Consider the following 11,573-nt stretch of genomic DNA (forward strand, 5'->3'; position numbering starts at 1 on the left):
TGGCATGGGCCTAATGACATATATGTCAACCCTCAACTAGCAGGTTAATGTCTTAACCTACGCTGGCTACGTAGATCTAGAACACAGGGACTGCTACAAAAATTCACTCCCTCAACTAGCAGGTGAGCCCCTATCCCTGGGTTCGCTCGGTGCTAAATCCTACTCCCAACCAAATTGACTCTAATTACTGGACAGAACTGAGCTTACTGGCATGATGTATTGACTAAACTGATAATGCTCTACTGCATTTGAAACCCCTTTTAAAAGTATTTAAACTAAGTAAACATCTAAGTTTTTGGGTATTCATAACAGCAGGACTCGATAGTAATATAAAAAAGAACACATGAGAGCATTTCCAACCATAATACAACTTGGAGAACATCATAAATAGTCATTGTTCAAAATTCATCTATGAGGCATTTCATCAAACTCATGGGGGTCGTGAGTTAAAGCATGGAATTAGTTTAATACACATGATAGTAACATAACTTCAATACTAAAATCATAGGTTAGGGATTTCAACATGAAATCTTCATTCTTCAAACATATCAAGAACCACTCCCAACGAAAACATTTGTAAACATTGTATAAAGTCAAAATTCATGGAAGTTCATGGATAAAATTCTTAAATACATGTTAATATCATAATTTATCTTGAAAATAGGTTTCTTGAACTCCATGGATGAAAAGGGTCCATGAATCAACATCTAACATACCTTGCTTAAAGAATTCGAGAAGTTCTTGATGGGTTTCTTGAGAATTGACCTTGAATGTTGAAGAGCTAGTGTTTGTTCATGAGTGGAAAAAGGTGAATAATAGTGTATCTATGCTATTTGGGGCTGAAATTATGTGTTTATGATGGTTTTGATGTGAGACAAAATATCTTGTCCTCCAATACGTGGAATCAAAATCTAAAAAATTTAGGAGCGTATTATGGAGCGTGCGTCGTATCCTCTGGAGCTCCAAAATGGAGCACGCACCACATACTTTATCGCATGCTCCCTAGGGGTGGAATGGAGCATGCGTTCACATAATTGCTATTTTGTACTTCCAAATATGTCCTTACGCTTGCCCAAAAATACCAAAACTCACCCGAGATGTACCTTTGACAACCCCAATCATGAATCAACTTTAAAATCGACATTCTACGGCCGGAAAGGTCGGGAATGAAATCATCAAAGTTTAGGAGTTTTAAAAATGACTAAGTCTCAACACTTAGTTTTATTTTAGGTTGTAAGTGGCTTAAACAAGAACCAAGAGCTGAATTAAGCTAAAAACACATGGGGTATTATACTATCCCCCCCTTTAGAACATTCATCATCGAATGAGACTGGTTAACCTAAGAATACTTATAGACTGAAGTTATATACTGACATGCATAACTGAAACATGACTGAATCTTGAAATATGACACATGAATGAACTGATTCGTGAATGCATGAATAATATGTGAATGATATGCAGCTGGAACTGAGTATGAAGTAGAATAAATCTAAGGATGACTATTACCTTAGGCTGAGTCTGAGTTAGCAAAGAAGAGATAAGGGTACTTGGTTCACATGTCTGCTTCTGCTTCCCAAATGGCTCCCTCAACAGATTGTTTTCACCAAAGGACTTTGACCAAGGGAATTTCTTTGTTACTTCATCTTCAAATCTGACTGTCAAGAATTTTGACTGGAACTTCTTCGTAAGAGAGACTATTCTGAACATCTACACTTGACTAAAATCGTTAGGTCACCAATATAGTTCTTTAACAAGGACACATGGAACACTGGATGGACTGATGCCAACTCTGCAAGCAACTCAAGATCGTAAGCTACCTTTCCACAATGACTCAAGATCCTATAAAGGCCTATAAATCGGGAATTGAGCTTCCCCTTTTTGCCATATCTCTTCTCTCCCTTTATGGGAGAGATTTACAAATAAACTAAGTAGCCAACCCAAAACTTATGATCTTTCCTCTTCACATCTATATAGGACTTCTGTCAGCTTTGGGCTGTCTTAAGCCTTTCTCTGATTAGCTGAAATTTCTCCTTTGCATCAAATACTAAATCTAACCCTATCAATTTAGTCTCCCCTTCCTCAAACCAACCGATAGGATATCTACACCTCATTATATAAAGAGCCTTAAATGGGGTCATCAAAATATTAGAGTAATAACTGTTATTATATGTGAACTCAATCAAAGGCAAGTGGTCATCCCAACTATCCATAAAATCAATAACACACGCTCTCAACATATTCTCTAAGGTATGAATAGTTCTTGTTGCCTGACCATGTCCTTCTGAAAAGCCTTTAAGAACTGAGAGGTAAACTGAGTACCCCTATCTAAAATGATGGACAATGGGATTCCATGCAATCTAATCAACTCTCTAATATAGAGCTTGGCATAGTCCTTAGCTGAATAAGAGGTGTGGACAGGCAAAAAATAGGCTGATTTGGTCATTTTGTCTATAATAACCCAAATCGAATTATGCTGGCGATGTGAGTGAGGTAACTCTATCACAAAATCCATGTTTACCTCTTCCCATATCCAATTGTGAATACTAAACTCGTGCATAAAACTACTAGGCTTTTGGTGCTCAACCTTGACCTACTGACAATTAGGGCACTTAGCTACAAACTCTGCAACATCCCTCTTCATCCCACTCCATCAATAGATTTCCCACAAATTAAGGTACATCTTTGAGGCCCCTAGATGAATAATGTAATGCGTACCATGCACTTCTGCAAGGACCTGCTGCCTCAGGCCATCTACACATGGCACAAATAGTCTACCCTGGCAACTCAATGCACCATCTGCCCCTTGGGAGAAAACCTCTACCTTTTGATCTCTGACTAACTCCTTCAACTTAACTAGACTGGGATACCTATCTTGCTTTTCTTTCACTTTGGCAACCAAGGAAGATTCCAAACTATTTTGAACCCATGCACTACCCTCAGTCTAGTCTACCAAACGAACACCTAATCTGGCAAACTGTTGAACCTCCTAAACCAACTTCTTCCTATCATTCTCAACACGCACAACACTACCCATAGACAATCTACTAAGGTAATCTGCCACTACATTGTCCTTGCCTTGGTGATACAAAACACTCATATCATAATATTTCAATAATTCTAACCACCTTCTCTGATGAAGATTCAACTCTATCTGCAAAAATACATATTGTAAACTCTTGTGATCCATGAACATATCAACATATACCCCATACAGATAATGCCTCCAAATTTTCAAGGCAAACATAACGGTTGCTAATCTTGATAATTCTTCTCATGGGGCTTAAGATGTCTAGAGGAATAGGCTATGACCTTACCTCTCTGCATTAATACACAACCTAAACCAACTCTAGAAGAATCATAGTACACAACAAACCCATCTAAACCATCTGGAAATATCAAAACAAGGGCTCAGGTGAGTCGAGTCTTTAACTCCTAAAAACTCTTCTCACAAGAATCTGACCACATAAATTTGACTTTCTTATAATGTAATAGACGAAAACCCTTCAACAAACCATCGGTAATATCCATCCAAACCCAAGAAACTCCTAATGTCTGATGGAGAGATGGGTCTGGGCTAATTTCTCATAGTTTCGGTCTTTTGAGGGTCAACTCTAATGCCATCACCAAAAATAATATGGCCAAGAAAAGCTAATGATATTAGCCCAAACTCACACTTACTAAACTTGGCGAACAACTGATGAGCTCTAAGAGTCTGTAATATAATTCTGAGGTGGTCTGCATGATCAGTTTCATTATGGGAATAGATAAGAATATCATCAATGAAGACTATGACGAATATGCCTAAGTACTATTTGAGCACCCTGTTCATCAAGTCCATGAAATCTGTTAGGGCATTGGTAAGAACGAAAGACATGACTAGAAATTTGAAGTGACCATATCGAGTTTTAAAAGATATTTTTGGAATTTCACATTCTCTGGCTCTGAGCTGATGATAGTCGAATCTGAGGTCTATCTTAGAGAAGTAACTGGCAAACTGAAGTTGGTCAAATAAGCCATCGATTCTGGGAAGTGGGTATTTATTATTGATTGTGAATTTATTCCACTGACGATAATCGATACACATATAAAGAGAACCGTCTTTCTTTGGCATGAAAAGGACTGGAGCACCCCATGGGGAAACACTGGGCCTAATGAATCCCTTATCTAAAAGGTCTCTCAATTGTTCTTTCAACTCTTTGAGTTATGATTGTGCCATTTTGTAAGGCGGAATGGAGATAGTCTTGGTATATGGAAGTAGGTCCATTTTGAAGTCAATTTCCCTTTCTGGAGGAACTCCAAGAAGATCTTCAGGGAACACATCTGGAAATTCCTGTACTATTGAAACTGACTCGTGATTTAAAGTCTATGAACTAGTCTTTAACTCGAACAAGATAGTAAACACAACCCTTGGATATCATTTTCCACGCTCTAAGGTATGAAATAACTTGACCCCTAAATCTTGAAGAACTACCCCTCTATTCAAGGACTGGTTCACTTGGAAATTGAAAATGAACAACTCTATTTCCAAAATCAACTAAAGCATAGCATGAGTGGATCCAATCCATGATGAGAATGACATCAAAATCAGTTATCTGTAACTCTACAAGATCGACTGAAGTGACTCTCTGGGATATTGTGACTGAACGGTTCCTGTATACCTGCCTGGCTATCTTAGAGACACCTCTTAGGGTAGACACTGAGAAGGGTTCTGCTAAAGTCTCAGGAATGACACTAAAAATAACAGCTATGAAAGGAGTTACAAAAGAAAAAGAAGCTTCGGGGTTTAATAAAGCATAAACATATAAATAAAAGACCTGTAATGTATTAGTAACTATATCAAGAGAGTTATCTTGATATCATCGGTACTAAAGTTCATGCAATCTATTTGGGCGCTGACCACTGGTAGCACTGGAAGTGGCACCCTGCTGACTCGGGAGATCAGATAGAATAGGGGAACGACTGGACTGACCTTGCTGACCACTTTATGGGCAATCCCTGATCCTGTGTCCTGGATTTCCATACCCAAAGCATACATCACTGCTAGCTCTACACACACCCTGATGGTTTCAATTGCATTTCAGTAAAAGAGGATTTGTGCGACCACTGTTCATATTTTCCTGGGGTTTAGGGCCTGGCGCCCTATTTCAATTATTGTTTCTAGGTTTCGGTGCTAGTGCAGTAGCTGAAGATAAAGCTGGGTTTGAATATTTTTGATGGAATTGAGGACATTTACCACCCTCTGACCTCGCCTGAGCAAAACTGAAGCTACCTATTCTGGCCCTCTTATTCTCCCTCTTTCTTTCCTTACACTTCTGTTCCTCAATCTGTTGAGCATGGACTATCAACCTAGACAATTCTATTTCCTTAATTAACATCGTGATCATACAATCCTTTACCATACTATCAACTACACCAGAGACAAACTTACTCATCCTAGACCTGTCATCGGATACAACATTAGGAGCATACTTGGCTAGCTGAGTAAACTTAAGAGAATACTCTTTCACACTCATGTTCCCCTGCCTTAGATTAATAAACTTTTTCACCTTAGATTCTCTTAATTCCAAGGAAAAGAACTTATTTAGAAAAGCTGAAGAAAACTCCACCCATTTAACAGGTCCTGTATCTGCCCCTCTATCTTCCTTTCACTACTTATACCAGGTATGAGAAACATCCTGCAGCTGGAAAGCACCCAACTCTGTACTCTCACTAGAGGTCACACCCCTAATATCAGTTACCCTCTGAACCATGTCGAGGAATTCCTGTGGATTCTCATCAGACTTAGATCCCAAAAATAGAGGAGCGTTCATTCAGGTGAAGTCTCAAATCCTAGATGTGGCAGTATTGGCTACTAGAATGGCTGGAACGACAGACGGTTGATTATTTTGGGCTGCTACTGAGTGATCTAAGGTAGTGAATGCCACTCTAAATTTGGCATTAGAGACAATCTCATTTATGGGATCTTTCTGAATAGGTGAAGGTGCGGGCTGATTTCTGTTTCTCCTTTCATTAGTATTTCTGGGAGGCATGCCTATAAATGGAAAGTAAATTAGATTAGAAAGAGCCTTTAAATTGATATCATGCTCAATTTCATGACATGGACACTGAAAGAAAGGAAACCTTTCCTAAAATATCTTGTAGCTTCTTTCCTATAAGTGTGGCGCGCTCTACACCCATGCACGATACTCTACTCAATGAGACTTTCAGACCCCCTAGGAAACTTTAAAACCTTAGGATTAGATACCAAGTTTGTAATGCCTCGAGAGTACACCCTGGATGCCACACGGTGCCTACAGCCCTGAAGGACTACAAGCTAACCCATGCTGGTACCTGCCATGAACACTGTATAAAATAACAAATAACATGTGCGAAACTTTGCTGAAAATGCCTTAAGGTTTAAAATATGAAAACAATAAGAAATCAAAATACTAAAAGCATCTGTAAGAAAATAATACTATAAGACTGTCAATAATATCTGATAACTGAATAGAAATATTCGAAAGCCTCTAACTGACTGACTGAGGAGTTGATGGTATAAGTCCCCAACCAACTCTGACTGATTACTGAATTGAACTGAAATAAACATAAATGGTCCTCAAAACATGAGGACTCACCACTACTACTGCTACGAATGCACTGGAGTGTCTAAGTGTGGTCACGAACCTGCGCGTCCGAACCTATAATATGAGACATCATAGCACAAAAAATGAGTATGCATTCAGTACTTTGAATGTACTGGTATGCTAATGGGGTTAAGATGCTATGCATGGCTCATTTGCATGAATAAGAACTAATTGTAAGTATGGAATAAGATAACTGATGTATAGAATGCATGAAAGCTATAAAATCTGTGAATGCATGACCAAACATATAACATAATACTGGGATAGTCTGTAAAGTTGCAACTTGTTGCATCCTTGCAACTGTATTTGCATTCAATAAGGTCCTTGGAGGTGTCACTTCTGTGCTGGTTAGCTAACATTCAATAAATGCAAGGGAACGAGGCACCAATCTGATTTTTGGGAAGACCCTTTTTTTTGTCCTTCAAAAGTTCATCTATTGTTGAGCAACTTCTCTGGAAAGTGATTCATTATTCCACTTTTCTTCAATAATTTTGGGAACAACTCCAATAGTGTCTCTATTCAAAGAAAAATTCCTACTCATTAAAGATTGGTAATTTACAGTCCTAAACATTGATGACTCCTTCATTAATGAGGATCTTAAGAGCAATAAAATGTTTATGCTTTAAGTTCATGAATTCAAATCTTTTCTTTTCCCCAATCCAACCATGGCATCTGAAAATGACCTCTTTCCTCTATAACAGTCAATCACATCTTCATCCCTTACAAATTCAACAACTAACTCCTTAATTTTTTTGGAATCGAGAGTGGTTTCTTTTTCACTGAGTTTGTTGTACCTACCTACGAAGTTACTGTAGAAGTTGAGTTCCATGATCCTATCCCCGATATCATAATACTCTATGAATTTGAGGTGCTTTTCCCTCACGAGGCAAAGAATTTCATCAACATATTATGATATAAGTATATAATTTTTAAATAAGTTAGTAAATTGTAAGGAAAAATAAAAAGATATAACGGACGGACCATCTGTTGCTTAGGTTCTTTGAACCTATTAAAAGATTACCCATCTACTACAACCTATGCAACAGATGGTCTATCTGTACAGATAGACCATTTGTTGAATAATTGAGTCACCTGTTGTATAGCTTCACTGAACCTGTATAACAAATTACCTAATCTAATGCAACTTATGTAACAGATGGGTAATCTATTGCAATAGTTGACTTAAAATATAAGAAACAAAATAGATTGAAGGTTAGAAAAAATAAACTTACCCAGTACTCGTACCACATCTTCATACTTTTCATGTTCTTGAAATCTAGTGGCCTAAATTCATGTACGCTGAAGGTTTGTGAGGCCTTTTTGGATCTTATATGTGTGATTAGACTAGACTTCTTGGTGGGGTGAACCAAATCGTATATGCTTACCATCTTTAGTGGTCCCTACTTTCTAGTGGCCCTTGAACATTGAAGAGGCCACTTGAACTTTCTCAACATTGAAAGGAGGAGGACTTATAATTTTTCCTAATTTAATACTTGAGAGTGCCTTTGTAAGTGCTTTTATCTTCCTCAAAACCTAAAATGAAGTGAATTTCTCTATCAACTTCCTTGATGATATGACACCCTTTTTGGATGTTAATACCTTAACAACAGCAGTCAGAGCATCTATTCTTTTGACGAGTTCTTCGTGTCTATCCTTGCACTCTTAGCTTTTTCAAACAGAACCCAAGCTTAAAGAGGGACTACTAAATGGGGTAATTCCACCACTATCATTATGGCCAATTCTAATTTCAAATAATTTTTTCATAAGCATCAACAACATGCTCATCACAATGCCTGACATCAGTATCATCAACTCTACCAGCAACACCATTACCAATACTCCACCATCAATATCATCACCATCACCAGTGACACCCAAATATATTGTAAAAGCATCACCAAGAACCTTAACATGAGGCTTAGCAAGATCAAACTGACCTTCCCTAGTTGCTCTTTTAATGACTCTTACTTTAACGAATTGTTTCTTTATTAAGTGTATAACTAGGTCTAGTTTTATTTGAACAATACCTAGAATAACAAAAGAAAAAAATCACCAACTCTTGCTCAGTAGGTACAAGAATGGGATGCACGACCTATAAATAAAAGTTGATATGTTAAAATCAAATAATAATTTATAGTAAATTGGGTAATATGTTAACATACAGAACCTATTTAATAGATGAGTAATCTATTACAACAGATGACTTATCTGTTGCATAGGTTGTAGTAAATAGGTAATCTATTAACAAAGGTTTAGAGAACCTAAGCAACAGACCAGTAATCTGTTGCAACAAATTATCCATTTATTGCAATAGATGGACCATCTTTTGTAATAGATTACCTATCTATTGCAACAGTTGTAGTAGATGGGTAATCTACAGAAATAAGTTGCAACAAATAAACCATCTATTGCAACAGATGACCTATCATTCGTAATGTATTAATTTGAGTAAAATTATTATATTTAAAAGAAGACTTATTGTATCATCAAAAAGGTTGAAAAGATCAAGTGAATTCATTTGTGGGTTGTTCCTAGCAGATAAACACATAAGGATCCTTGGATAAAAAACGTCATCTGAGTAGTCCTTGACCTGCTGTCGGAGGTGAAGAATGCCTTCAAATGCCCAAGTCTTAAAATATAAACATGATGCAAAAAAAGTCAAAACAATTATTAAATAGCATATAAATGAAAGACTAGAAATAGTGAAAATTTTTACCATGAAAGTCCAAGGAAAGCCGTATAAGCTAATCGTCTTTAGGGATAACTTTGTCAATAAATATTTAACAGTCAACAAATAACTTTCATATCCCCATGGATAATTGTTTAATGCATCTAAATTCTTAGAAATCACCAACAATTTAGGTTCTATTACTTTGTTGATATCTCTATCCAATATGATAGAATACATAAACCAAATTAAGCACAATTGCTCTTTGTACTTCCTCTAAATTTTTTTACTTTGAAGATCACCTATCAAATTTTTGGATTTGTAGCTAGGTACAGCAATGGCCAAAAACTCATTTATTTTTATTTGCATTTGTTGGTTTTGGTGGGTGGAAGCTTGGTTAATGTCGTGCCTTTCTTTGATGGTGGTTTGGGTGTCCTGCTTGCCTTTGATTGTTTCAATGGTGTGTGACACCTTGAAAATCCAAGCCAATATTATAACCATGCCTTAAGTTCATGTAAGATCAAACCTCATATTTTGGTAGTTTTATTAGTAAATTATATGCATATTAAGGTCACAAATAGCTCCTAGCTTATAGGAAAATGAAAACATCACTCAACGATTAAGTTCTTGTGAAGAATATAACTACAGTTATTTTCAAAGAAGCATAAATTTTGGTTTACCTAGAATATTTTATCTCAAGACCTACCAACAGATAGATAATTAAATTATCTTTCCAATGATAGCAGTTTTACCTTAATCCGATATCGGGGTGAAAAGTTATCGCCAAAATACTGAAGCACTGTGAAAGCTGCCCAGACTACGACTCATAATGTCTCATTACGAGCCATTAGGAGGGAGTCATAATCTGGGCAATAAAGTCTGAAAATAAATTTTTGACTATGATTCAAGCCACGACTCATAGCCAGACTTTATGAGTCTTGACCCAAGTCGTTGGGACAGTTTCCAGATGTTTTTCAGACGATTCCTAAGCTTTTTTTGATATTTTCCCACTCTTTTAACTCCAAAACTACATCATTTCACACTCAAATAATAGTTATCAAGAGTAAATATTACCTTAACCTATTACAACTCAGAAATCATTCATCACATAGCAAAAATAGGCGATTTCTTTCTCCCCAAAGACAACTAGGGTTCTTTAATTAAGTTTTATCCTGAGAAATTTATCCAAGACTTCTATATTCAGGTATGTGGGGTATTCATCAATGGGTTCCTTCCACCCATTGAGTCCCAAAAAATCCCCTTTTCTCTTGAAGAATGGATTTTAAATCTTCTTTTGTGAAGTTATCTATGTAAATCATGAATTTAATCTATGTCTTCTTAGAAATTTGCATTCAAGCCATGTCAACATATTTTACCATGTAAATTAGGTTATTTCATGTTTTAAATTTCAATTAACCATCTCATGTTCAATTGGTTTCATGCTAAATCATCAAGTTATGAATTAAACCATGTAAATATGTCGTCTTCTCAAGTTTAACATATTCCCATGTTAAATTCATGTTTATCACTCATTCGTTGAAATGTCTTATGTTTTGGGTCTTTTAACTATGACTTTATATCACCGTTTTAAGTATTATTATCATATTTTTATAATCATTCAGTGTTGGAGGATTATGAACACCCAAACCTATCAGTTTATACATGTGTTTATTCTCATGTTACAAGCCAGTCAGACCATGATTTTATTACTACATTCAGGACATTTTGTTCATGCTAAGCACTCATTAGTACAACACCATATCATGTTAGACCCATAATAATACCAGTGTCATTCAGTAGGGAGTAGGATTTAGCACCGAGCAAACTTAAAGATAGGGGATCACCCGCCAGTTAGGACTGAGCCCTTAGTAGCAGTCCCTAAATTCCATAACTACGTAGCCAATGTAGGATTGTGAGATTTCACCCGCCAGTTTAGGAATGACACTCTCTTAGGGGTCACCTGCTAGTTTAGGACTAACTCTCTAGTCCTTCGAGACTTCAGCCTTGTGGATCCATATCATCATTTAGGTATTATTACCCATGGCAAGGTATTGATATCCTTCCAACTGGAGGTACAGGTTGGACCCTAATAGCTCAAATTGAGACATGTCGATTATATGATAGCTCCTATAGTTTCAGTTAGCTCCCAGATTATGTCAGTTAAGATTTGATTGACCAAGTAATCAGATTACCAGTTATTCACTCAGTCAGTGCTACAAATTATTTCAGTTATTCAGATCATATTAGTACACGCTTTTCTTGGTCTTGCATTCATTTTA

The sequence above is a fragment of the Capsicum annuum genome, chromosome 11 (genome assembly GCF_002878395.1).
Source record: "Capsicum annuum cultivar UCD-10X-F1 chromosome 11, UCD10Xv1.1, whole genome shotgun sequence".
Taxonomy (NCBI): domain Eukaryota; kingdom Viridiplantae; phylum Streptophyta; class Magnoliopsida; order Solanales; family Solanaceae; genus Capsicum; species Capsicum annuum.